This window comes from Pogonomyrmex barbatus, unplaced genomic scaffold (assembly GCF_055798465.1).
Source record: "Pogonomyrmex barbatus isolate J1 unplaced genomic scaffold, ASM5579846v1 scaffold9, whole genome shotgun sequence".
Classification (NCBI taxonomy): domain Eukaryota; kingdom Metazoa; phylum Arthropoda; class Insecta; order Hymenoptera; family Formicidae; genus Pogonomyrmex; species Pogonomyrmex barbatus.
The window spans coordinates 8308084-8333899 of NW_028297193.1; the positions used below are offsets into that span (position 1 = coordinate 8308084).

At 35.2% G+C, this 25816-nt stretch overlaps 1 protein-coding gene and 4 pseudogenes across 6 annotated transcripts in view; 1 reads left to right on the forward strand and 4 right to left on the reverse strand.

Moving 5' to 3' along the window:
• MFS9 (major facilitator superfamily transporter 9) overlaps positions 1-25816 on the forward strand; it is a 514330-nt gene that overhangs the window by 182716 nt on the left and 305798 nt on the right. The gene's annotated exons all lie outside the window — the stretch shown is intronic.
• On the reverse strand, positions 3793-5678 carry LOC148934623 (uncharacterized; annotated as a pseudogene).
• LOC148934624 (uncharacterized) lies at positions 14967-17319 on the reverse strand (annotated as a pseudogene).
• LOC148934625 (uncharacterized) lies at positions 16544-18159 on the reverse strand (annotated as a pseudogene).
• On the reverse strand, positions 18158-20959 carry LOC148934626 (uncharacterized; annotated as a pseudogene).

A 25816-nucleotide genomic window follows, 5' to 3' on the forward strand; every position in this document is an offset into this window, starting at 1 on the left:
GGCACGGACGCGGGGACGTGCGCTCGGTTATCGCTCGTCGGATGCCGGGTTCGGGAGATGCGTTGCGGCCGCCGGGCTTTAATTAATTTAATAATTTTTAATAATTTGTGACGTCTTTCGCTGCGCGGTCGTTCGTGGTGGTTGTTTTTCCGCCGATCGCTTTGCGATACTCGTAACGCGATTCGATTGCGGATATGACGGATGCCGGGAGTCGTATCGGTAACGCGTTGCCAGGCAACCGGGTCCGCGCATGTGTGTTGCTAGGCAACCGTCGACGCTGGCCGTGACGCATGGGGCGGATGTCGCGGGAAAGTCCGAGAACGCTCCGACTTTCGAGATGAGATGGAGCGATAATACTGAGAACGCTCGGTATTCCTGTGGAGCGAAAAGTCTGAGAACACTCCGATTTCTCGAGAAGGAATAAAACAAGAATACGGAGAACGCTCGGTATTCTTTGAGAGAATCTTCTCTCGCTGTTCTGATCGGAACGGTTGGTTGTAACGGACAGGTCGGAGGAGAGCGGATAGGACTGTCTCTTTTTCCCCAAAATTCGTCAGGTATTTATATCCGACTCTGCGCCACGTGTCACCGTTTAGTTGGTTAGCGTTTGTTAAGTAAAATAGCTGATCACGTCGTCGATGCGTGACAGCTTGCCGGCGCGTGTGTCGGTCGGTCGCGGTCGGGAGTGTTCGGGCGGCCCCGCGGATGGTGCGGCCATTAGCGCGCGCTAGTAACGGAGTATCTTTCGGATGCTCCGTTACAAATTTATTATTCTCTAAATAAAAATATAATTAAACAAACAATAACTATTTTTTTAGTCAATTTTAACTCATTTTTATATATTTTTACATATTTCTTACAAAACATTCACATGATTTGTCATGTAACTGACACGAATGTGTGTATATATATATATATATATAAATATATATATATATATATATATATATATATATATATATATATATTTAATAAATCATTCGGATTGTAATTTTATATATTGTAATATTTTATATAACAGCACGCGACACATACTGCGAATCATCCCATTTTCGTATTTGTATTGTGATTATCTGTACGCACTGAGATTCACACTAGAACATCATTGACAGTATCATTCGGTTTTCTTTCGCGCGTGTATATTCTCAGGATTTACGCAGCGGTACGAAAGTAATACATACGTTTTTTCATTACACGCGTAAATTCTTAGGTTATACGCAGAAATGCGAAAATGATACGTATGCCTTTTTATCGCGCGCGTATATTCTATTAAAAATGAATTGGTTTTAGCGACATACTTATTATACATTTAATATCATTTTCCTTACAGGATGGTAAATTAGTAAAAATACTACACAAATTTAACTTGTGTGCTGTACCGACAACTAAAATACTAATACTAATAAAATACTAATAGTTAGACAAGTATATAAATGCTATTTTTTATCATGGAACTTGTATTGAAAAGGTCATTATACGAACATGTGTAGAGAAAGAAAATCTAGCATTTGATTTGAAATTGATGATGCGCAAGTTATAAAAAAGCAATGGCCTAAAGTTGCTGAAGATATTTATATACTATTTCTACAAAAAATGGTTACTAAACATGTATACAGCAACATTAAGCAAAATATCACAGTTATATTTAACAAAAATATTATTTATATAAAGAAAATGTCAATTATATGTCAATTTATATTTATTATATAAAAGGTAGGTCAAGCATAGGCGCACTTCTCAAACACGAAAAGATGCTTAACACTACAAAATGCATGATGTTATTAAAAAATTACCTTTTTAAAAAAAGATAAAAAAAGAGTGTCAAATATAGAGGCGCACTTGTAAGAAAAAAGAAACTATTGTACCAAGTTAAAAAATAGAATCTGACAATATCTTTTATTTTAAAGAAATAGAACCTAAGTGATATGTATCACTGTATCTTCATTGAAGACTTGTCTCTTTATTCTAACCCATGTGATTTAAAATAAATTACGTTACGAAATTGCCATATCCAACTCAATTCTACTTGTGATAAAAGTATATAAATTAAAAAAATGAAATCTAAGTACTAGTATCTTTGTACTCTTTGTATTCATTTTGTTGAAGTCTTCCTATTTTAACTCAAGTACTAGCTTTAATTAAAAAACAAAAAAATTTGTTTCCATTGCTAACTCAACTCAAATGATATTATTTGTATAAAAGATTTGACATCAATAACTGGTGCCAAGTTAAAGGAAATACAAGTTAAGCATCTTAAGTGGTATATATCTCTATATCTTCATTGAAGAATTTCTTCACTCTAACCAATGTAGTAGTAGTTTTAATTCTTTAAAAAAAATTATGTTACGAAATTGCTATATTTAACTCAATTCTAGTTGTGATAAAACTATATAAACTTAAAAAATAAAATCTAAGTACTAGTATCTTTGTATTCTTTGTATTCATTGTTGAAGTCTTCCTATTTTAACTCAAGTGATACTAGCTTTAATTAAACTAAAAAATAAAATCTAAGTGCTAGTATCTTTGTATTTTCATTGAAGTCTTCCTATTCTTACCAAAATGGTACTAGCTTTAATTAAAAAAACAAAAAAATTTGTTTTTACATTGCCAACTCTACTCAAATGATATCATTTGTATAAAAAATTTGATATCAATTGGCGCCAAGTTATAATCCTGTTATAAAAATTGCGTTATTCTACTAAAGTGATATATACTCAAATGATATGTATTATTTGTTAATTTAAAAAATAAACTGACAGAATCTTTTATTTTAAGAAAATAAAACCTAAGTGATACATATCTTTGTATCTTTATTGAAGAATCTCTTTACTCTAATGTGGTAGTACTTTTAATTTAAAAAAAAATTATATTACAAAATTGCCATACTTAACTCAATTCTAGTTGTGATTAAACTAAAAAATAAATTCTAAATGCTAGTATCTTTGTATTTTCATTGAAGTCTTCCTATTCTAACTCAAGTGATACTAGCTTTAATTAAAAAAAAAAAATTGTTTCCGCATTGCCAACTCAACTCAAATAATATCATTTGTATACAAGTTTTGATATCAATAACTGGAGTCAAGTTATAATTTTACTATAAAAATTGCGTTAAAGAAAATCGAATCTAAGTAGTACGTATCTTCATTAAAGAGTCTAATCCATGTGGTAGTAATTTTAATTCATTATTTGAATTTTCAATGAAGAGTCTTCCTATTATGACCCAAATGATATTAGCTTTTAATTCTTTAAAAAGAAGATTTTGTTTCCACCTTGCCAATTCAATTCAAATGATTATAATAATGTATAAAATTTGTATAAAAAGATTTGATATTAATAATTAGCGCCATGTTATAGTCCTATAAACATTGAGCTAAAAGTCCACCTTATATATTTCAAATTATATATTTCATTTGTATAAAAAAATTTAATATACCATTATTTTTAAAAAATAAAAGGTCAATCAAGTGGTAGTATCATTATTTAAAAATAATAAAAACTAAATATGTATATCTTTCTATCCATTCAACTCTTTCTTTTCTAATCTAAGTGTAATTCTAATCTAAGTAGTAATTATTTAGCTTTAAAATATATCAAAAAATTGTTTTACTCAACCTAAGTTTTTATTACAAAGAATTAAAGTAAATTACAAAATAAATGATAAAATTTTAATTAAATAAAAAAAATTTTTTATGTAAAAGCACTTGATGCTGCTCAAACCTCTAAAAAGAATACGAATAAGTGAATACGTATAATTATTTTTTTTTATTATTTTTAAATTAAAGATATTACTACTTTTATTTTTTTTACATAGTAATATATCAAATCAGATTATAACTTGGCGCCAGTTATTGATATCAAAACTTTTATACAAATGATATCATTTGAATTGAGTTGGCAATGCGGAAACAATTTTTTTTTCTTAATTATAACTAGCCACTTGGATTAGAATAGAAAGACTTCAATGAAGATACAAAGATATTAGCACTTAGATTTTATTTTTTAGTTTAATCACAACTAGAATTGAGTTAGGTAATTTCGTAACATAACTTTTCTTAAAGAATTAAAACTACTGCGACATTGGTTAGAGTAAAGAAATTCTTCAATGAAGATACAGAGATATGTACTACTTAGACTGTATTTCCTTAAAGTAAAAGATAATAATATATTGTCAGTTAGACTTCATTTTTTAACTTGGTACAATAGTTTCTTCTTTTTTTAACTTAGTTCAACAGTTTCTTCATTTTTTAACTTGGTTCAATAGTTTCTTCTTTTTTTTCAAGCACATCCTTATACTTGACACTCTTTTTTTGCCTTTTTTTAAAAAAGTCATTTTTAAAATAATATTACGCGCATTTTGTCATGTTATATTCACTTGGGTTTAATAACGCAATTTTTATAGTAGGATATAGTAGGATTATATAACTTGACGCCACTTATTGATATCAAATCTTTTATACAAATGATATCATTTGAGTTGAGTTAGCAATGTGGAAACAAATTTTTTGTTTTTTAATTAAAACTAATACCACTTGAGTTAAAATAGGAAGACTTCAACAAAATGAATACAAAGAGTACAAAGATACTAGTACTTAGATTTTATTTTTTAATTTTATATGGCAATTTCGTAACGTAATTTTTTTAAAGAATTAAAACTACTATCACATGAGTTAGAGTAAAATAAAGATACGTATCACTTTCTATTCTTGTTCTATTTCTTTAAAATAAAAAATATTGTCAGATTCTATTTTTTAACTTGCTATAACAGTTTCTTTTTTCTTACAAACGCGCCCCTATACTTGACACTCTTTTTTTACCTTTTTTTAAAAAGGTAATTTTTTAATGACATCATGCATTTTGTAAGCATCTTTTCATGTTTGAGAAGTGCGCCTATGCTTAACCTACCTTTTATATAATAAATATAATTGACATTTTCTTTATATAAACAATATTTTTGTTAAATATAACTATAATATTTTGCTTAATGTTGCTGTATACATGTTTAGTAACCATTTTTTGTAGAAATAATATATAAATATCTTTAGCAACTTTAGGCCATTGCTTTTTTATAACTTGCGCATCATCAATTTCAAACCAAGTGCTAGATCTTCCTTCTCTACATGTTCGTATGATGACCCTTTTCAATACAAGTCCCATGATAAAAAATAGCATTTATATACTTGTCCAGCTATTAGTATTTTAGTTATTGGTACAGCACACAAGTTAAATTTGTGTGATATTTTTACTAATTTATCCTGTAAAGAAAATGATATTAAATGTATAATAAGTATGTCTTTCGTTAAAACCAATTCATTTTTAAATAACATGTCATTTCTTTCGCAATGTTCACATGATTTGTCAAATGATTGACGCCAGTGTAATGAAAATGTAGTTTTTAATAGATCATTAATATTAAAACTTTTCTTTTTTATATTGTTAACAGAAATGGAAAGAAAAGTGTTATTTTTAGTAGTAACTTTTGTATCACCACATGAATTGCATCGACAAGTTGCAATAACTTGATGATATACTAGATTTTGTATATAATCATGTTTTGTACAGAGAGCTGTGTTGTAGTCAGACCTACAACTAATAATAAAAGTAGTTATAAAGTAGTCCGCATGGCAACAAAAGTAGTCCGCATGAATTTCGGAAAAAGTCTTTCGAAAGGCGACACAAATGCGTTATCGCCAAAATCGATAACAATCAGTCTTTCAAAAGATCGCAAAAACGCATCACGCGAGAATATTGCGAAAAGCCTATCAGCAAATTCCTCAATTTGCTGATCGAACCGAGCGTGATACTGATCAATCAATATCATGCGATCAATCGACGCAACCGATCAGAATGCTGATCGGGCATCGACCAGTCTATATAATCGGCTGCATAAGGCGGAGTCGAAGTTATAAGTCGTTCTGAATCGAAATTATAAAAGTCGCGCGAAATATTACCGAATCCCGTCGCGAAGTTCACGCGAGCCATATTATCAGCAGCTCAAGTGTCATTCGGTCATCGGCCGCCAGAGTAACGCGAGACGCGCCGAGCCGCCCGATGACGTTTAATCGTGTATATAAAATAACCATTGTAATATCAAGTATTTGTGTTCTTGTTAAAATAAATCAATCAAAGTAAAAGAAAGTGTGTGTTAGTGATTTCAAGAGGACCTCTCTGTTCCTTTGATTCTGCTCGGAGTTCAAACTCCTTAGGCTTGGCGAACCCGACTATCCCGAATATTATCGTTGTAGCCTATCCGGGATACAACATTTTGGTGGCAGCGGTGGGATTGTCAAAACCATCTCTCAAGAGCAACAACTTGAGAGGATCATCATTGATCAAGCCAGCAGAATCGAAAGAGTAAACTCCGACGCACATTACGGACATAAGAAGGAAGGAAAATTTTTGCAAAACGAAATAAGACGGCAATAGATGACAAGCTGCAGGCAGGAGAATCAAATTTCCGAATATACGAATATATGAAATAAGCCGAAAATATAAAACTTGTAGAAAACAGGCGGACGGAAAAGGCCTCATCAAAAAATAAGCCGCCCACGAAACTGTATCAGTGTAGTGTAAAGTCAGCAGAGTGCCGACCTACGACAACGTCCAGTGGCAGCGGAGCAACGACTGGAGAGTCTACGAGCACCGAAAGCCAATCAACGCCGACCGTGTACATCGACACCAGGCAGCGAGGACGCTTCACCGACACGCACTACTGCGCGCAACCAATTGACACACCAACACAAGCAGCGACCATGCGAGCGTATTCTGTCTTCTAATCTGTCTTCTAATGTAAGTCAGAAAAGCTATACTTTGTAAAGCGAATGTCCGCAGCGAAGGACAGCCTAGCGTATGCGACTTGGCCAAAATCGCGGCCAACAAACAACTCTGTAGAATTTCCGCACACTATCACCGCGATAAATACCGTGAGAAATGCGCTAAAGGAAATACGTGATAACGTGCGCCGTGTATTACAAAAGTGACGAAGACATTCACGTTATAACCGAGCGCGAATTTCGGTATGACGAAAAAGATTATAGCTTGCTCGCATTAAACGACACCGACTCCCACATTGACACACACATACAGGCACGCAAACACATACAAACAAACTTACGAGACGGAAGCATATTTAACTCTTTCAACATATATCAATCATTGATAAACGAAATGACCCACTCACCCGCTGAATAACAGAACGAAATCGACAATGAAATCCTGCAACTACGGCATTTAGTCGATAGACCACAAGAAAATCGAACAAATCGCCGCGTCACAATTAACGCACAGCCCGAAAATATCATGCTTCGTGAATTAATGGACAAAATACGCGATCTCCACGTACAAGTGAACGGATTAAACCGGCAGGCACAATTATCTATGATCTATGGGCGAGCGAGAGTATCTCAAGACTTTCTGCCGCACTCGTTAGATTTAACTTACGGACGTTCGTATCAGGACATATGAAACCAACCAGGAAACGCACTGGCATTTCTAACACTGAAAGACGCGCGTAACATGATCCCAGAGATCGACAGCGCGTCACGAGGACGCGTGTACTTCTAAACGCAAGCATGTATGCTATAAAAAAATATACATCCTGCGGATGAACACTCTTTATTGGAAGCCATCCTTTGCAAATTCAAAGGCAAGACCAAGATGGATTTTCGTACGCGAGATATAGTAAACTTCGAGCAATTAAAACGAGAATTGAGAAAGGAGTTTTTGAGCAAACGAAGCACCGCACATTTGCAACTCGAGTTTAACTCGCTCAAACAGAAACCAAACGAGAGCGCGCAAGAATTCGGTTGAACGAACAGACAATATAGCCATGAAATTATACGAATCCATGGAAGAAGGTAAAAGCCATACAGTCGAGTAGCAACGCGCGATCTTAGAAAATATAAAAGAGCAGGCGCTTTACAATTACCAGAACGGGTTACACGAAGAGATTAAATTGATTGTACGATCGCAGCGATACCAAACAATACAGGAAGCGATCGCAGGAGCAATCGCGAAAGAAAAAACGCGAGGACCTAGTACTCGAACGCAAATAGAAATCGGCCAATATTTAAAGCGCATCCATCAAGTCCGCATTGCGAGAAATGCGGAAAAATCGGTCATTATGGGCGCAATTGCAGGACTAGCCGTTTCACAAATAGATACACCTTGCATAAGCCAGAAGGACAATCACAAATAAACACAATTGAAAAACAGTGCAGCTACTGCAAAAAGGTAGGACATTTGCGCCAAGAATGTTGAACACTGAACAGAAAACCAAAAAAAATTCAGAAAACATTTTTTCGAATTCGCGAAGAGAAAATCTCGCGAAGAACTTTAAAAATAAAAAGAGCAAAACCGGAGAAAGTAAACCGACCGTCCCGCGTCCGCGTCAGAGTATCGCGTGGCACACGTCAAAGGGACATCGCTCGTCAATACCGAATTAAACGCGATTACATTACCGATTGCAGAAACCAAAAGTAGAAAAATAAATTTCCTGTTTGATACGGGCGCATCAGCAACAATAATAAAATTAAAACATTTATTAGATCACGTTCTAATCTACGAGGAGAAAACTAAGCTAACAAGCATAACAGGACATGAGATAATAACATTGGGCAAAACACATATTATGGTTCAACTGTCGCGAAAAAAGATACGACACCTGTATAGTATGAGATAATGCGCTATGGAATACGACGCGATCTTAGCAGATTTCATTTGGCAATATTCTGTGCAATTTAAAAATACGAATTTCAAACTTTACCCATACAGACGCGTAACTTTAGGGCTGCGCAGTGAAACAATCGTGCAAGTCACGACTAATCAAAACATAATCAGATTGACAAAACCAGAGGAAACGATACCTAAAATTTTTATTGGATGTTGCCTAGTCGAACGAAATTACATATGTCCAAAAAGTATACTTAATATTACAGAAGAAGAAAAAATCGTTCAAGTACCACAAGTAACATTAACAGAAGAGACAGATATACAAAAAAAGATAACACAAAAATCTGTGAACGCAATACAGATAAGAAATAAAAATGAAATTAATCTCTCGAGAAGAGCAAATAAACAATTCTTTACGCACAGAACATTTAAATAAAGAAGAACGAAAATCTGTACTAGAATTATGTCACAAATATAATAACGTGTTTCATCTAGAAGGAGACACGTGCACAACAAAAATTAAGTACGAAATAGCGGTACGAATAGATTCGTCACCAGTAAAACGTACGACCTTACCGTTTACCTGCATAAAGCATAAAGACGAGATAAACAAACAAATTCAAGAAATGCTAATGCAGGAAATTATCAGACCGAGCGTCAGCCGATGGAACGCATCACTATTAGTCGTGCCGAAAAAGACAGACGCTTCAGAAAAAACAAAATTACGAATTGTAATAGATTTCAGAAAATTAAATGATCTCACAATCAGAGATTCATTCTCGTTGTCCAACATAACGGATATACTTGGCCAGCTGGACAACGCGAAATACTTCACGACATTAGAGTTCTCGCATCAGGTTACCACCAGATACCAATGGCGGAGTGAGATAAAAATAAAATTGCATTCTCTATGCCATACGGTCATTACGAATTTAATAGAATGTCGTTTGGTTTAAACAACGCACCTGCAACCTTCCAATGACTAATGAATTCAATTTTAACGGGTTTGCAAGGAATTAAATGTTTAGTATATCTCGATGACATTATAATATATGGTCCTAGCCTTACAGAACACAACAAAAGATTAAAATTAATTCTTCAAAGATTAAGAGAGAACAATCTAAAGTTCCAACCGAACAAGTGCGAATTTTTACGAAAAGAAGTAGTCTATTTAGGACATATAATTACTGAAAATGGAATTTCGCCAGATCCATCAAAATTGCACGCCGTAAAAAACTTTTCTACGCCCAAAAAGGTAAAAGACGTGCAATCATTCATTGGATTAGCCAGATACTATAGAAAATTTATCGAAGATTTCTCACGAATTGCAAAGCCATTAACAAAACTTACAAAAAAGGGAGAGAAATTTGAGTGGACCGAAACACAGCAAAATGCATTTGATACGCTAAAAAATAAATTAACGACGGCATCGATATTGAAATATCCCGATTTTACTAGAGAATTCCTCCTAACGGATGTATCGGATTATGCAATAGGAGCAGTCTTATTGCAAGGCGAGGTAAGTCAAGACCGATCCGTCGCGTATGCCAGCCGTGTATTATCACGAGCGGAATAAAATTATAACACAACTGAAAAAGAATTACTCGCAATAGTATGGGCAGTAAAACATTTCAGACCTTATACGGGACAAAATAATTACTGACCATTATCGTTAATATGGTTATTCAATGTAACAGATCCCGATTCACGTTTAATCAGATGGAGATTAAAGTTGGAAGAATACAATTATGAAATAATACACAAAGCTGAGAAAGCCAACGCTAACGCTGACGCATTAAGCCGTAACGTGGCGGCAATAACAGAAGAACAACAAACTGACGACGTCGCGTCAGAAAAACAATACAAAGAAGAAGAAAAAACAAATATTATACGAGTACCATGACGCACCTGTAGGAGGACACCAGGGCGTTGAACGGACAATAAATAGAATACGATTACACCACAACTTGACCAGGACTAAAACAAGATGTTGAACAATATATCTCAAAATGTGAACATTGCCAGAAGAATAAATTGCAACGACGCGCTTAAAGCACCTTTAATACTAACCTTTAATACACCAACAAAACCATTTGAAAAATACGTGTTAGATATCGTAGGACTTTGGCCTGTAATGACATTGGGAAACAAATATATATTGACATTCCAGGACAGCTTAATAAAATTTAGCAAAGGAATACCGGTACAAAACCAAGAGGCGATAACAATAGCAAAAGGGTTTGTGACAAAAATCATATTAGAATATGGAATCCCAGATAAAATCCTGACCGATCAAGGAATAAACTTCACCAGCGAATTATTTAAAAATACATGTAAATTATTAAAAATACAAAAATTGTAAACAATCATCCGGAAACAAACAGAGCACTTGAAAGATCACACCGGACATTAACCGAATATTTATGACATTATATTAACGACGATCAGACAGACTGGGATGAGTGGATATCGTATGCAATGTTTGCGTATAACACGACACCGCACACCGCTACGGGTTTCACGCCATTCAAACTGGTTTACGGGCACCATGCACCGCTACCTACGGCTCTAACCAGCTCACCCAAATCAACGTACACGTACGATGATTATGCCCAGGAACTCCGCGAAAGGATACAAGCTGCGAATCAAAAAGAAAGAAAGCGTCAAAGAGGAAAAACAAAAAGCAAAGGAAAACTATGATAGAAAAACAAAAATACGCACATTTGAAGTGAGAGACAAAGTCCTATTGCACGACGAAACAGTTCGATGAGGGCGATCGAAAAAATTAGACGCTTTATGGATCGGACCCTATGTAACTCTAGAAAAAACGGGCGACATAAATTATAAAATAAAAATGGGCCGCCGAACAATAAACGTACACGCGAATCGAATCAAAGAGTTCGTCGAAAATTAAAAAAGGATAGAATAAAAGCGCATAATAATAAAAAATCATAATAGAAAAACAGTGGGACTTACCGACAGAAAGACCCCAGCAGATCCAGATAATAGCGCCCAATAATAAATCCATATATTAGAAATAAACTAATAGCTAGCACACTACACTACACTACACTAAAAAACTAAAAGTAACAAAAGTTGAGTCTTAAGGGCTACCCGGCGGGGGCGGAAAGCTCGTCCTCGTCCAGATCGTTGGCTCAAACCCTCCAACGGATCATCCACCAGATCATCTTTTGTATCAATCTCCACATCAGCCAAAATTGCTTCAGGCAAATAAGTAATTCGTAGAGTTCTACAGACCACGGTAATTCTATAACTCTACCGGATGGATCATTGGAAACATATAGAATTCTCGCCGACGTGGAAAACACCATCGTTATAAAAACGATTAACAATCCACAATCACTCTCGCACGCGACGGAAATGCATCCGAGCGGCAGGGTTATCCATAAATTCGTTGACTTCAGCATCATTCACTTCGATGTCAAACTCGTCGTTATCAAACGACGCTTCCGCCGTTGCACCGTCATCGAACACCGACGGCAACGCGTCGTGATCGGATGATTTTCGCAAGAGCTCATGTTGAAGGCGAGAAAGACGTTTCGATAACTGATGAGATCAGTCAAAAGGCTCATCGCAAAAAGATGAAATATTAGAAGGCTCACACGGAATATCTAACACTGATAAAAATAAAAAAGATAGACCAACAAAAATCTTTAAAAAAGACACCAGGAGAATGATAAATATTATGAAAAGCAAGCTCAACAGGTCCAAAGGAGAATCTTTTTAACTAAGAAAGCGAAATAAGAATAAGGTAATATTATGCCAGGGAATATGATAAAAAAGAAACGCCGATTTCGAACACCGATTGCGAACCTAACTGCAAACTCTTCAAAAATAAGAAATTTTATTTTAACATTGCAGAATAAAGATATGGATAACCAATGGAGCTATGGAAGAAGAAGAAAAATTACCATTTGAAATAGAGAACTTCAAACACCACCCCGGGATATACTTCGAGGAAATAGGAAAAATAGGAAATAGGAAAACTGAACATAATCGATTCATTCTGGAAAATAGTCATAAGAATAGATATTTCACTAATCGAAAAACAAGCAGAGCAAATAGAAGAATACATTCTTAAAACACAACTTCTTAAAACAAAACGTATGCACTATGCTACAACTTACAAACAAAGGGTCATGTCACAACTATAATAACATAATTGAAAATAACTACCAGCGATTAAAACATTTAACGAAAAGAATAAACTCTCTGTATAAAACACAAAATACGAAAACAAAACGAGGACTGATAGATAGAATAGGAACTGTTGCAAGACACTATTTGGAACAATGGACAATGATGACAGAAAATTAATCAACGAACAATTAAATATCCTACATAACAAACAGCAAACAACAGAGCACATAATAAAAAAATCAAATTAAAATTATAAATGCGACGATAGCGCATATAAGCAACCACGAAAAAAATCAAAAATAACGAAAACGTTTTAGCTGATGCAATCAAAAAATTAGAAACGACAATAACAGTGGAAATAAATAGCGAAAACATAAAGGAACATTTTATAATTACCAACGCATTACTTGACGAATTGACACAACACGCGGAAAACACACTAGAATATCTAACTGCAATAAAAAGTGAAATATTACATCCGCAACTAATATCACTTGAAGATATAATAAAAAACCTTAAGGAAGCAACAACACAAATACCTCAATGTTTATATTTCCCATTTAAAATAAAGGAAGAGGATTGGACTACGATAGAAAAAGTAACGACGATGAGCGCGACAAAACAGACATTTATACAATCCGACATTTCCCGCTAATTTCACTTCCAACATACGAAATACTAAACATAATACTATTACCGGTATACATAAGCAAAACATGTTCGCATTAATAGAAATTAACAACTCACTGATAGCCTTAGATACTGACAGACACACGTATGCAAGATTGACTCACGAAAAATTAAGACAATGTAAGGAAATAAATGCAAACTATTTGTGCGAAATTTTCCTAATTAGCAATGTTAAGACCGATTCATTATGCGAAATAGATATATATATATATATATATATATATATAGAAACCGATAACCGTTATAAAAATTGTAAAATTAAATATATATCAATAAAAAATAGCATATGGATAGCTTTAAGTAACTCACACTCTTATATTCTACACCAGCGAAACAAATTATTATAATCTCATGTAAAAATAATAATGAAATGCGTAAAACTATTACAAATACAGGAAAAATAATATTATCAAATAATTGTAAAATAGTTACAGCGGACGATAATAAAATTAAAAATTACCAACCATGAAAAGAAATAAAAACTTATCTACTAGATTATAACATTACCATACTGAGCGAAACCCTTAAAGCGAACAAAGCAGCAAAAATTAAATTAAAAGTTGTACAAAACCCGATAGACCTTACAGAATTAACAAACAAAATAAATAATGAAATAAACATTAATGAGATATCCCTCTTTTTACAAGAAGACTTTGTATACCCCATATCAATAAGCAGCACATTAATAATAGCCATCGCTATCATAACAATAATAATTGTAACGAAAAATAAAAAACAATGAAACACTACTAAACAAATAGTAGAGCTAAGCAAAAATAGTGAACTACGTATAGGTCGCGCTTAGAAGAAGCGAAAGTACGCGATTCTAAAACAAACGATTATAACAAAAAATGTATCGGGATGAAATTTTTGTAAAAGCGAAAACCTCGTACCTCCGTTTTCTTTTACTAATGGGGAGGAGGGGAGCCAGATCTACAACTAATAATAAAAGTAGTCCGCATGGCAACAAAAGTAGTCCGCATGAATTTCGGAAAAAGTCTTTTGAAAGACGATACAAATGCGTTATCGCCAAAATTGCGATCAGTCTTTCGAAAGACCGCAGAAACGCATCGCGCGAGAATATTGCGAAAAGTCTATCAGCAAATTCCTCAATTTGCTGATCGAACCGAGCGTGATATTGATCAATCAATATCACGCGATCAATCGATGCAATCGATTAGAATGCTGATCGGGCATCGACTAGTCTATATAATCGGCTACGCAAGGCGGAGTCAGAGAAATCGAAATTATAAAAGTCATGCGAGATATTACCGAATCCTGTCGCGAAGTTCACGCGAGCCGTATTATCAGCAATTCAAGTATCACACTCGGTCGTCGGCCGTCAGAGTAAAGCGAGACGCGCCGAGCCGCCCGACGACGTTTAATCGTGTGTGTAAAATATAACCATTGTAATATCAAATATTTGTGCTCTTATTAAAATAAATCAATCAGAATAAAAGAAAATATGTGTTAGTGATTTCAAAAGGACTCCTCCGTTCCTTTGATCCTGCTGGAAGTTCCAACTCTTTAGGCGAACCCGAATTAACATCGTAGCCCATCTGGGATACAACAGCTGTAAGAAATTCGAATGCGTCTTGTTTTATAGCAACCGAAAAATTCTCTCCTAAAGATTTCCGTATTTCATAGGTATCCAAATTGTTCATTCCATGTTCATATCGATGTGTAAGTAAATTTAATACATTCAATTTATCGTAATGTAACAACTGTTTTCTGATAACTTGTAAATGCAATAAACTTTTTTAATACTGCATTTCATAAGATGAAACCTTGTCTATATTTTGAAAACCATACATAATCCATTTAGTATCTTTTGAGGGAGCCTTTTGATCTGACTCTTAAACAGAAATAATTGTTTACAATAATATCCATGGAACATCTTTAACTTTACGATAATGCTCTTTCGAAACAGTAATCAATTCTGATTCTGTATTCTATTCGTTTTAACCGATTATATTCTATAATAGCTTCTTCATTAGCAAATATGGATGAAGGGTCAAAATTAATTAAATGTAATCCATTCAGAGACATTACTCGAGATAAAGCAATATAAATCTGACCACAATTAAATGGAGTTACTTATATCCATAATAGCGTTTTGCAAACTTAATCCTTGACTTTTATGAATAGTGATACCATAATTCAAGGATAATGGAAATTTTCTAATAACATATGCTCTATCCATCATTTGAAACTTAACATTCACTCTTTCAACAAAATATTCCAAGCCAGATGATAAAAGAAGTTTTATCTTTTCTACAGTCAGTGATTGTATCCTGTACAACTGAAATGATTGTAGCTATTGTACCATTTACAAGGCCCAAATTAGCATCAATATTGCGTCTTATCAACTTTCGCTCCAATTTTAATTATAATTTGTTTTGAAAGTCCAGCTGTTTTAGTATTATTATCATCGTTATCTGTTTATCTTTGTTACCCTTTTTTTCATATATGATACAATCAATTGTATCTTCAGCTATTAATAATATTTCTTTTGAAGCAATACGATTTAACATTGCAGTGTTAAGAACGTCACACATATGACAAGTAGGCAATAAACAACGGTATCAGATGGCAAATTATTAATAAAATCACACAATTCATTTACTCTTTCTTCGAAAGATTTACCCTTAAAAGATATTTTTCTTTTTTCGAGAATCTCACAATCAGATTTGGTTAATAAACGAATTCTCGAGAATAATTCACGGTAAGATCCATAAGTCTCCTTGTTGGCGCATATTGATCGTCAATTCGTCATTGTCAAATAAAGTTGTCCATAGAATAGTAGCACTTAAAGAACCAAGATATTTACGAATATTTTCATCTGATAAATGTATAAAAGCAGGATCTTCATGTACGGGAGGTAATTGAAGCAAATCTTCAAATAAAAGGATATGCTTTTGACCAAACCAACATCATAGTCAGTAGTATCGAATATTTCGGATAGTCGTAAATGTATATACTGTTGTGCGGGTCGTTTCGGTGGATCGGTCAAGGAGTCGGCGGGGAGGAAGCACTCACCACTTCGTTTTAATTTCAATAAATTTTATTAACACTTGATACAGATTGTCCTTTTTAATTCGGACCGCGACAGACGTGACGGCACGGCGGATCTCGACGAGTCCTCTCCTAGTATCGGTCTTCCGTTTTTATCCTGTTTCAGGCGGCCGGTCCTTGCCGTGTCATCAACATGTTTGTCAGCGTTCGCGGTATATTTCTGGGTCGCGCGGCGGTTTTCCGCGTAAGGACCGCGCAACCCGGTTAACAGTTGCTTCACGTGGAACGATTACACAATATTTGCGCGATTAGCACGGTAGCGTTGGTAATCGCTATCGCTTGGTAAAATAATAATTCGTCGGATAAAGTATCGCTTGCCGCAATCCGCTTTGTCAGCGGTGAGCGTGATTGCGTTCTCGGCGCTCGCGACAATACATTAAAATTAAATTTGATATCATTGATTCATCAATTATTATAAGAATAATATCTTTGAAATCGGCTCGTATAATTTTCAAAACGTGGTCAAATAATTGTTTATATTTAGGAGTATGACCATGTTCAACAGGTAATTGCAGTAATCTGTGAACTGTCAAAATATCTATATTAAATGCTATACCAGTGGATGCTGTTATGGCAGTATTTTTGTTAAGATTTTGTTTTATCCACTTAATTGTTTTAATCAGGAAACTCTTGCCAGTACCTCCTTTTCCACATACAATCGTAGTAACGATTTATCTGACGTAACGGTATTAATGACTCTATCAGATGTCGTTCTTTGATCTGCATTCAGTTTAAAAATCATTTCAGATATACTCGCTAGAACTCAATGTTAGAAACCACGTTGCAGAACCGTAATGTTGCATCATACAATTTAAATCACTTCTTGGTTTACGCCAATATTGTATTTCTTAAAGTAGAAAAAATAGTACTTAAATCAGATTTTAATAAATCTTTTTGCTTCTAAATATTCTGAAGCCGTGTAACGGTCTCGCAAATTAGTTATATTCAATTTATGATAAATATCACGATTTAATTGACGCATATTCGCATTATTTAATAAATAAAATAAATATTGTTGGTTTAATCTATATTGTGGATGTTTTGATTTTAAACGACATTTGATAAATTCATGATCATGAAGTTTAATTGATCTAGTTTGACATTGTCCATTAATACCAAAGGGATATAAATCTGGGAAACACAACAGATCTAAATATTTTTCACAGTTATCTAAGGACAAATCTTGAATTTTTAACATTTGATATAAGTTATTAAGAGATTCACGAGGTTTTTTTTTCAAATAAAGGATAAATAATATAATGGTATATCATAATGACCATCACTGTCATCAACAATCTGAATTAACATTGCTTTGTACTGATTATTTAAAATAGTTTCTACGTTATTGTTCGTTTCTTCCCTTGTACCTTTTGGACTCAATAATTTGTGATCGTTATTCAAAACAAATTCATCATTGTTTTCTGCTTCTTGTATTTGACATTCTAAATTATTCAACTTTTCTAAACATAATGTATCGTGAGTTTTCGGCAGTATAATATAACAATAAAGAGGATTGTTATGCTTTAACCATATTAAAGCATCAAATACTTTTTTAACATTTACTTTTTAACTTTTTAACTTTTTAACATTTCTTTCCAAATAATCTTGAATTTTGTCGAAATACTTCTAACTAAAATATATAATTCATGATTTATATTTATTGGATCGGTATCCTTACATAATTTGTTCCACATTTCTTGTAAAGGAAGTGATAAATGAGAAGTTTTACCTTTTACTTTTTGTATCATTTGCCTTTGAGGTAATTTTTTGTTAATAACAATTCCATTTTAACAACAGTTTGAAATGCCTTATCTCTTTGTATGAAAATTGTTTCGAATATGTTAAGAGATGTTATTATTTCGGGTACATCATGAACAATGAGATTATTTAAAACGTAATATGCAGGCATTAATTCGTTACGGAATTTGCATTCGCAATAATCGCAGTATATATTGTGAATTAATATTTTATTTCTTTATATCATTAAATCCTTTGTTCCTTTATATCATTAAATTTATGTCATTAAATCTCTCCATACTGGAATATTTATTTGTGCTTTAAACTTATTAATTGCGGATATATTTCTTTTGTAACAAAGTCTCTCACATGATACACAAACATATCGAGGTGTGTCCATGGAGCGCTTAGTTAAAGCTTTAAACGCGTTTTTATATTTATAAATAATATCCTCATCACTCAAAGTAGTATCAATATATTGATGTCTGTACATACGATTTGCTATTTCTTGTCAAAGTTATAATTTAATTTAATGTATCTAAATCAGCAGATGTTAAAGCTTTCTCTAAATTTAACATTTTTTTCATAGAAATTTGTCATATGATAAACTAACTGTTTAAAATATCTCATCAATGGGAAATGAGGTGATAACAATTAAACAGGAAGAAACATCGCTTTGCAAAGAGTTGTATCAATGTAACAAATATGTGTGTGACCCAATTTCGTATTTGAATTCTCTTTTATTGTATATTTATGAATTTTTTAATAATTCCGGTATTCTCTTGAAAGTACACGTACTTATTATTTGGAGGAATGTTTCATAATGATCAATTAGAATTGGATCATGAATTTTACATAATTCGTTACATAATCATGATTTTTTTGTTCGTCCTTTTAGTAAAGATAATACATTTGTATTTTGATCTTTTAATTCCAGAGATTGTGATAAAGTAATATTACGATACACAAAAATCGATAAAATAATTTTCAGACGAAGTTGTATGCCTCGATTTGCCACAAAATGCACCTAATTTATGCACTAATTTATCAATTGTTTTACATTTAATAGCAAGTATACTTCTAATTTCTTTTTTAGTAAAGCTAATATTTTATACATATTGCGAACATAACTGTCTCGAATATGCATACAACAACGTACGATTTTTTCGGCTTCTAATCGTTTTTCAACGTGATTTTTAATATCAAGTTTGTTATAAATCTCCTCAATAGCTTTAGGATTATGAAACTTAATTATTATTTCGTGACCAAAACTTTTCATACTTTTTAATAATATTTTTGGCAATATCGCGATTATTATTTTTAACAAAAGTGGATTTCAATTTCTTTTTTTCATAATATCGTTTATTATATAACCATTTCCGATCATAATTTACTTCTTTTTGTCTATTTCGTTCATGTTGAAAATTTTTTAAATAACGTATTCGCTTTTTTGTGCAATTATTTTCTAAATTTTTTTTGTATTGATGCACTTTTTTAGCACGATTTTTTAAATTTCTTTTGTATCAATATATTTGTTTAATATAATTATATTCTAAGTTCTGCTCGTATCGACGACGTTTTATAGCACGATTATTTTCTAAATCCTGTTGATATCGATGATGCTTTACAGCACGATTGTCCAGATCCTATTCGTATTGATAACGTTTTCTGGTAGAATTATTTTCTAAATTTTCTTTATTTTGATTTTCCTTATTTTGAGAACATTTAATTATATTTCTTTCCGTCTGAATATTATTGACTAGTATTTCCATAACATTGTTTGAAGCATTTTGTATTAACTGTAAAACTTCTGGATATAAATGTTGATCTTTATTTTGAGAATGCTCATTTTTATTTTGTTCGGTTTGAATATTATTAATTTTTTGTGTTAATTGTATTTCTTTAGAAACGCTTTGCGATAATTGTATTTCGTTTGTTGTACTTTGCGTTAACTGTATTTTATTTAATTCTTGTTTAATAGTATTGTTGCGGCCGTGCGGTATTCCGTTCGGCGCTGCTAAAAGATAATCAATATCAATCGATAAGAGTTTGAATAGAAGATCGGCCCTTGGCAACGCGTCGTTCTCCGACTGTTTTTCAGATTTGACGGCCAGATTCTGCGGTGGCCGGACGCGTTTCTGTACCGTTGGTTTAATAAAGAGCGAGTCTTTCCTAAAACAGTGTTCTTCCTTTCCGAGAGCGCTCCGCCGAGTATCGCGATCACGGGAAGTAACGCCGCGAACGCGACAATTTTGGGGGCTCGTCCGGGATCGAATTTTTTCGATTCGTGTGTGTGTGTGTGTGTGTGTGTGTGTGTGTGTGTGTGTGTGTGTGTGTGTGTGTGTGTGTGTGTGTGTGTGTGAGAGATAATGGCGGAGCGACAAACAGAAGAGACGGGAACTGAACAGGAAGAGGCGAAAAGTCGGAGAGTAATCTCTGCGAGAAAAAGGGCCTGTACTCGAGCGGAAGGGCCGGAGGCGTCTCCGAACTTGGAGGAGATTCTTCGCTTAACGCTGGAGGAGCTTCGCTCTCTGAGGGAGGAGCGCGCTCGTCGAGAGACAGAAACATTTTCAATGCCCGATCCGCAGGAAGAGATTTCGCAACGTCCGATATCAGGCCAGTCATTTCCTTTTTCAAATTTTAATTCCGACTTGAAACTTAAGCTCGATATTTACGACGGTAGTGTTCCGTTGCGCGAATATCTTACGCAGTTTAATTTAATTGCGCGGGCGAATAATTTGGGAAACGCGGAAAAGGCTGTTGTATTAGCGTCATGTCTCCGAGGAAAAGCGCGTGCGAATTTGGAAGGGGGCACGGATTTTGAGAACTCTCAATTTGAAAATTTGGTCGCGCGTTTAGAGCTACGTTTTGGAGAAAATTTATCCTCGCAAAATTATTATTATCAATTTACGAATCGAAAACAGAAATTCGGAGAAGATTTAGCTGCATTAGGCTCGGATATCGAGCGTTTATCTCGATTAGCTTATCCTGAATGTTCTCCTGGAGTTCGTGACAAAATTGCTTGTTCTCAATTTGTAGTTGCATTGTCTGATGTGAATGTTAAACAGACATTGCAGCTAGAAGGGTTAACATCTTTGAGGGCCGCGGTAGAAAGAACTTTGGCTATTAAAATTATTAGGGAGAATTGTTTAAAAGAGCGGAGAAATTTTAATTTTAAGGAGGTTAAAGATTGCTCGAATTATAAGAGCAATCCTGATTTGAACGGGTTCAAAGTAGAATCTCTTGGAACGAGGGGATTAAATTTTAAGAAAAAGAAGAATTTTAAAATTCAAGAGAAAAAGGAATGTTGGCAGTGCGGAAAACAAGGGCACTTCCGTTCCGAGTGTCCATCACTTTCTGTTTCACAGCAGGGAAAATAGGTTTTGTCGAACTTACAGGGGCGGGCTCGACAAATGGAAGAAATGCCCCAGGTGTTTGTAGGCGTTTTGAGAGAGGGTGTGAAAAATCAGGAAATTTTGTTTTTCAAGGCTCTGTTAATGGGAAAGATTGTTTTTTTAAATTGGATACGGGCTCCGATGTGACCTTGGTGAGTAGTAAATTTATAGGGAGAAAAGGGAAGCGTTTTTCAGCTAAGGAAGAAAATTTGAGATATCCTACGGGGGAAAGAGTCCCGATTAGTTTTAAAATATTTGCTAAGATAAAGTTAGGGAGATTTGATTTAGAGTTACCGATTTTCGTTGCCGATATTGGAGAGGATTGTATTTTGGGCGTGGATTTCTTTTCACGAATAGGGATGCAAACTGTTATAGAATCTTCTCCGTGGAGGTCATAGGGAAGATTTTTGTCGTCGAATTAAGCAAGAGGACGAAGCTGTGCCCGCGGAGTTGGAAGAATTCTTTAATAATAATTCCCGAGAGTTGGAGGAAGATCAGAGAATAGTTTTCGCTACATTGTTGCGAGAATTTCGTGACGTGTTTTCGGAGCAAGCTGTTGCAGGAAAGTGTAAAGTTCTTCAACATAAAATTGAATTAATGGATTCTTGTCCTATCAAACAGGCTCCTAGGAGAATTCCAATTCATATGCGTTCAGAAGTTGAAAAAATTATGGAGGATATGAAAGAACAAGGGGTAATTGAAGAATCTTCAAGCCCTTTCTCCAGCTTTTGGTAAAGAAGAAAGATGGATCTCTTAGATTTTGCATTGATTTTCGGAAATTGAATGCGGTTACGAAAAAAGATTCTTATCCGCTACCAAGGGTTGACGATCTTCTTGATCAGTTATCGGGAAATGCCTGGTTTTCTACTCTGGATTTGAAGAGTGGTTATTGGCAACTGAAAATTCGTCCCGAAGATAGGGAAAAGACTGCTTTTTCTGTGGGGAATGGCAATTTGTTGTGATGCCTTTTGGTCTGTGTAATGCCCCGGCTACCTTTGAACGTCTTATGGAACGGGTGCTACGGGGTTTACTTTCGAAAATTTGCCTGGTTTATTTAGATGATGTGATAGTATTTGGCAAAACCTTTGAGAAAATGAAAGAGAATTTAAGAGAGGTTCTTCTGAGATTTCGTACTGCGAAACTTAGTGTTAACCCAAAGAAATGTGATTTATTTAAGAGACAGGTAAAATATTTGGGTCATGTTGTTTCTTCTGCCGGGATCACTACGGATCCTGAGAAGACTGAAGCGGTCACTGAGTGGCCAGTTCCTCAGAATAAGAAACAGGTCCGAAGTTTTCTTGGATTTTGCTCTTATTATCGGAAATTTGTTAAGGGATTTTCTTCAATTGCGAAGCCTCTGTTTAAGTTAACTGAGAATTTGACTAAATTTGAATGGACTGAGCAATGTCAAGAAGCATTTTTGAGGTTAAAACAGGCATTAACGTCTGCACTTCTTCTTTCCTTTCCGAAGGGGGAAGGAAAGATGATTTTGGATACGGATGCTTCAAGTTTTGGAATAGGGGCGGTACTTTCACAAGTTCAGGACGGCTATGAGAGGGTCATTGCTTATTATAGTCGGGTTTTGAACAAACCTGAGCGGAATTATTGCACAACAAGAAGAGAGTTATTAGCTTTGGTAGATTCGATGAAACATTTTCATCATTATTTGTATGGAAAGAGTTTCTCTATTCGAACTGATCATGCTTCTTTGAGATGGTTGATGTCCTTCAAAGACTTGGAGGGACAATTGGCTCGCTGGATGGAAAGGTTACAACAATACGATTTTGATGTTGCTCATCGAAAGGGGATTATACACGGTAATGCCGATGGTCTTTCGAGACGCCCTTGTGTAGAAGAAAAATGTAGATTCTGTTCTAAAGTGGAAGTTCAGAGAGGGCTTTTTGAGGATAAAGTAGTTGCTCGTATTGTTTTGCGTGAGGATTCTTCTGAGGATTGGCGAAGGGCTCAAATAGAGGATCAGGAACTGGCAATGTTTTACTTGCCAAAGAAAATGATTTGCGACCTTCTTGGGAGGAAGTTTCTTTGAAAGGATTGTCAGCCAAGATCTATTGGCATCAATGGCATGCCTTGGAAGTCCAAAATGGGATTTTGCATAAGAGATGGGAGGCTCCTAATTTAAAAAACAGTTTTCTTCAGTTGATGGTCCCGCGAAGCAAAGTGAAGCAGATTTTAGAAGAAGCTCATGATACTCCTTCTGGAGGACATTTCGGGATCAATAAAACGCTGGAAAAGATCCGGAAACGTTTTTATTGGGCAACCTGTAAGAAGGATGTTGAGGAATGGTACAGAACCTGTAAGATTTATATTGCGAAGAGGGGTGCTGCAGATAAGGGGAAATCTCCTTTGCAGATCTTTAATTCGGGAGCTCCTTTTGAGAGGATTCAGATGGATATTTTAGGCCCGTTACCTGTTTCTTCTTCAGGCAACAAGTATCTCCTAGTTGTTGTTGATTGTTTTACTAAATGGGTAGAAGCTTTTCCTTTGAAAAATATGAGAGCTACTACGGTAGCAGAAATTTTTGTTAATCAGGTTGTTTCTAGATATGGGGTCCCGTTGGAACTTCATACTGATCAGGGAAGGAATTTTGAATCACAGCTCTTTCAAGAATTGATGAGAATTTTGGGAATTAGGAAAACGAGGACGACCGCTCTTCATCCTCAGTCTGATGGTCAAGTTGAAAGACAACATCAGACGATTTTACAGTATTTGTCAAAGTTTATTGAAGAGAATCAAAAGGATTGGGATCGTTGGATTCCCATGTTTCTTCTTGCCTATAGGACCTCTAAACATGAGGCTACAGGCGTAACTCCTTCAGAATTATTTTGCGGAAGAGATCTTACCTTGCCGATGGATTTGCTAAGAGGTACTCCTCCCAGTTATGGTTTTTCCGAGTCAGCGGAGGAGTACGTTCGAAATTTGCGGCAGAAGCTGGATGAAATTCATCAGAGAGTAAGAGAGAGATTAGAATCAAGGTCTTTGAAGATCAAGTGCCGCTATGATCGAAAGGCTAGGCATCCCGTTTTTGAGGAAGGACAGAAGGTTTGGTTATTTAATCCTCATCGTAAGAAGGGTAGGTCTCCCAAACTACAGAACGATTGGGAGGGGCCTTTTGAGATAATTAAGAAAATTAGTGATGTTTTCTGTATTTCTCGTTCAGGTGGTCGGAAAAGCAAGGTTGTGCATGCCGACAGGTTAGCTCCGTAGAGAAAGGGAAGAATTTTAAGTAGAGATTTTCGGGGCCCGGTTTTCCAATTTCGACATTACTTTTATTTCTTGTTAATTGTTTTGAGTTACTGTGTTCTGTTTTATCTTTCTTTAAGTTTCCTTCCGTCGTGAGAAGCGTCGTGGGGAGATCCTCGAGCCTGAGCACCAAGCAAGATTTTCAAGCTCGTGCTTCAAACTGAAAAGAAGTCTGCCTCGCCCCCGGTTTTCCGAGTCGTGGTTTTTCCGAGAGACGATGGGCGAATGCCGAGGCAGGGGCTTAGTGTGTCTTTTAGAAAGACGAAAGGGTCCACGACGATTACCCCCACTTTGCCCGAAAAATAGAAGAGAGAAGTGCGCAAAGCTCAAGACGAAGAGTCAAGAGTGAAACGCGCGAGAATTTCAAGAACAAGATTCTTCTGAAGAGTAGAGAAGACTGGGATTGGAAGTAGCGGCGCCCGATAACCTGAGGCAGCCCAGGGTAGGGCAGGAAGTCGCCAGGAGCCTAGAAGTCTTTTCCTAAGAGGAAGTTCTTGAAAGAGGAAGAATTGTCGGGACGACAATTTTATGAAGAGGGGGGCAGTGTTGCGGCCGTGCGGTATTCCGTTCGGCGCTGCTAAAAGATAATCAATATCAATCGATAAGAGTTTGAATAGAGGATCGGCCCTTGGCAACGCGTCGTTCTCCGACTGTTTTTCAGATTTGACGGCCAGATTCTGCGGTGGCCGGACGCGTTTCTGTACCGTTGGTTTAATAAAGAGCGAGTCTTTCCTAAAACAGTGTTCTTCCTTTCCGAGAGCGCTCCGCCGAGTATCGCGATCACGGGAAATAACGCCGCGAACGCGACAGTATAAATATCGCGACATTTT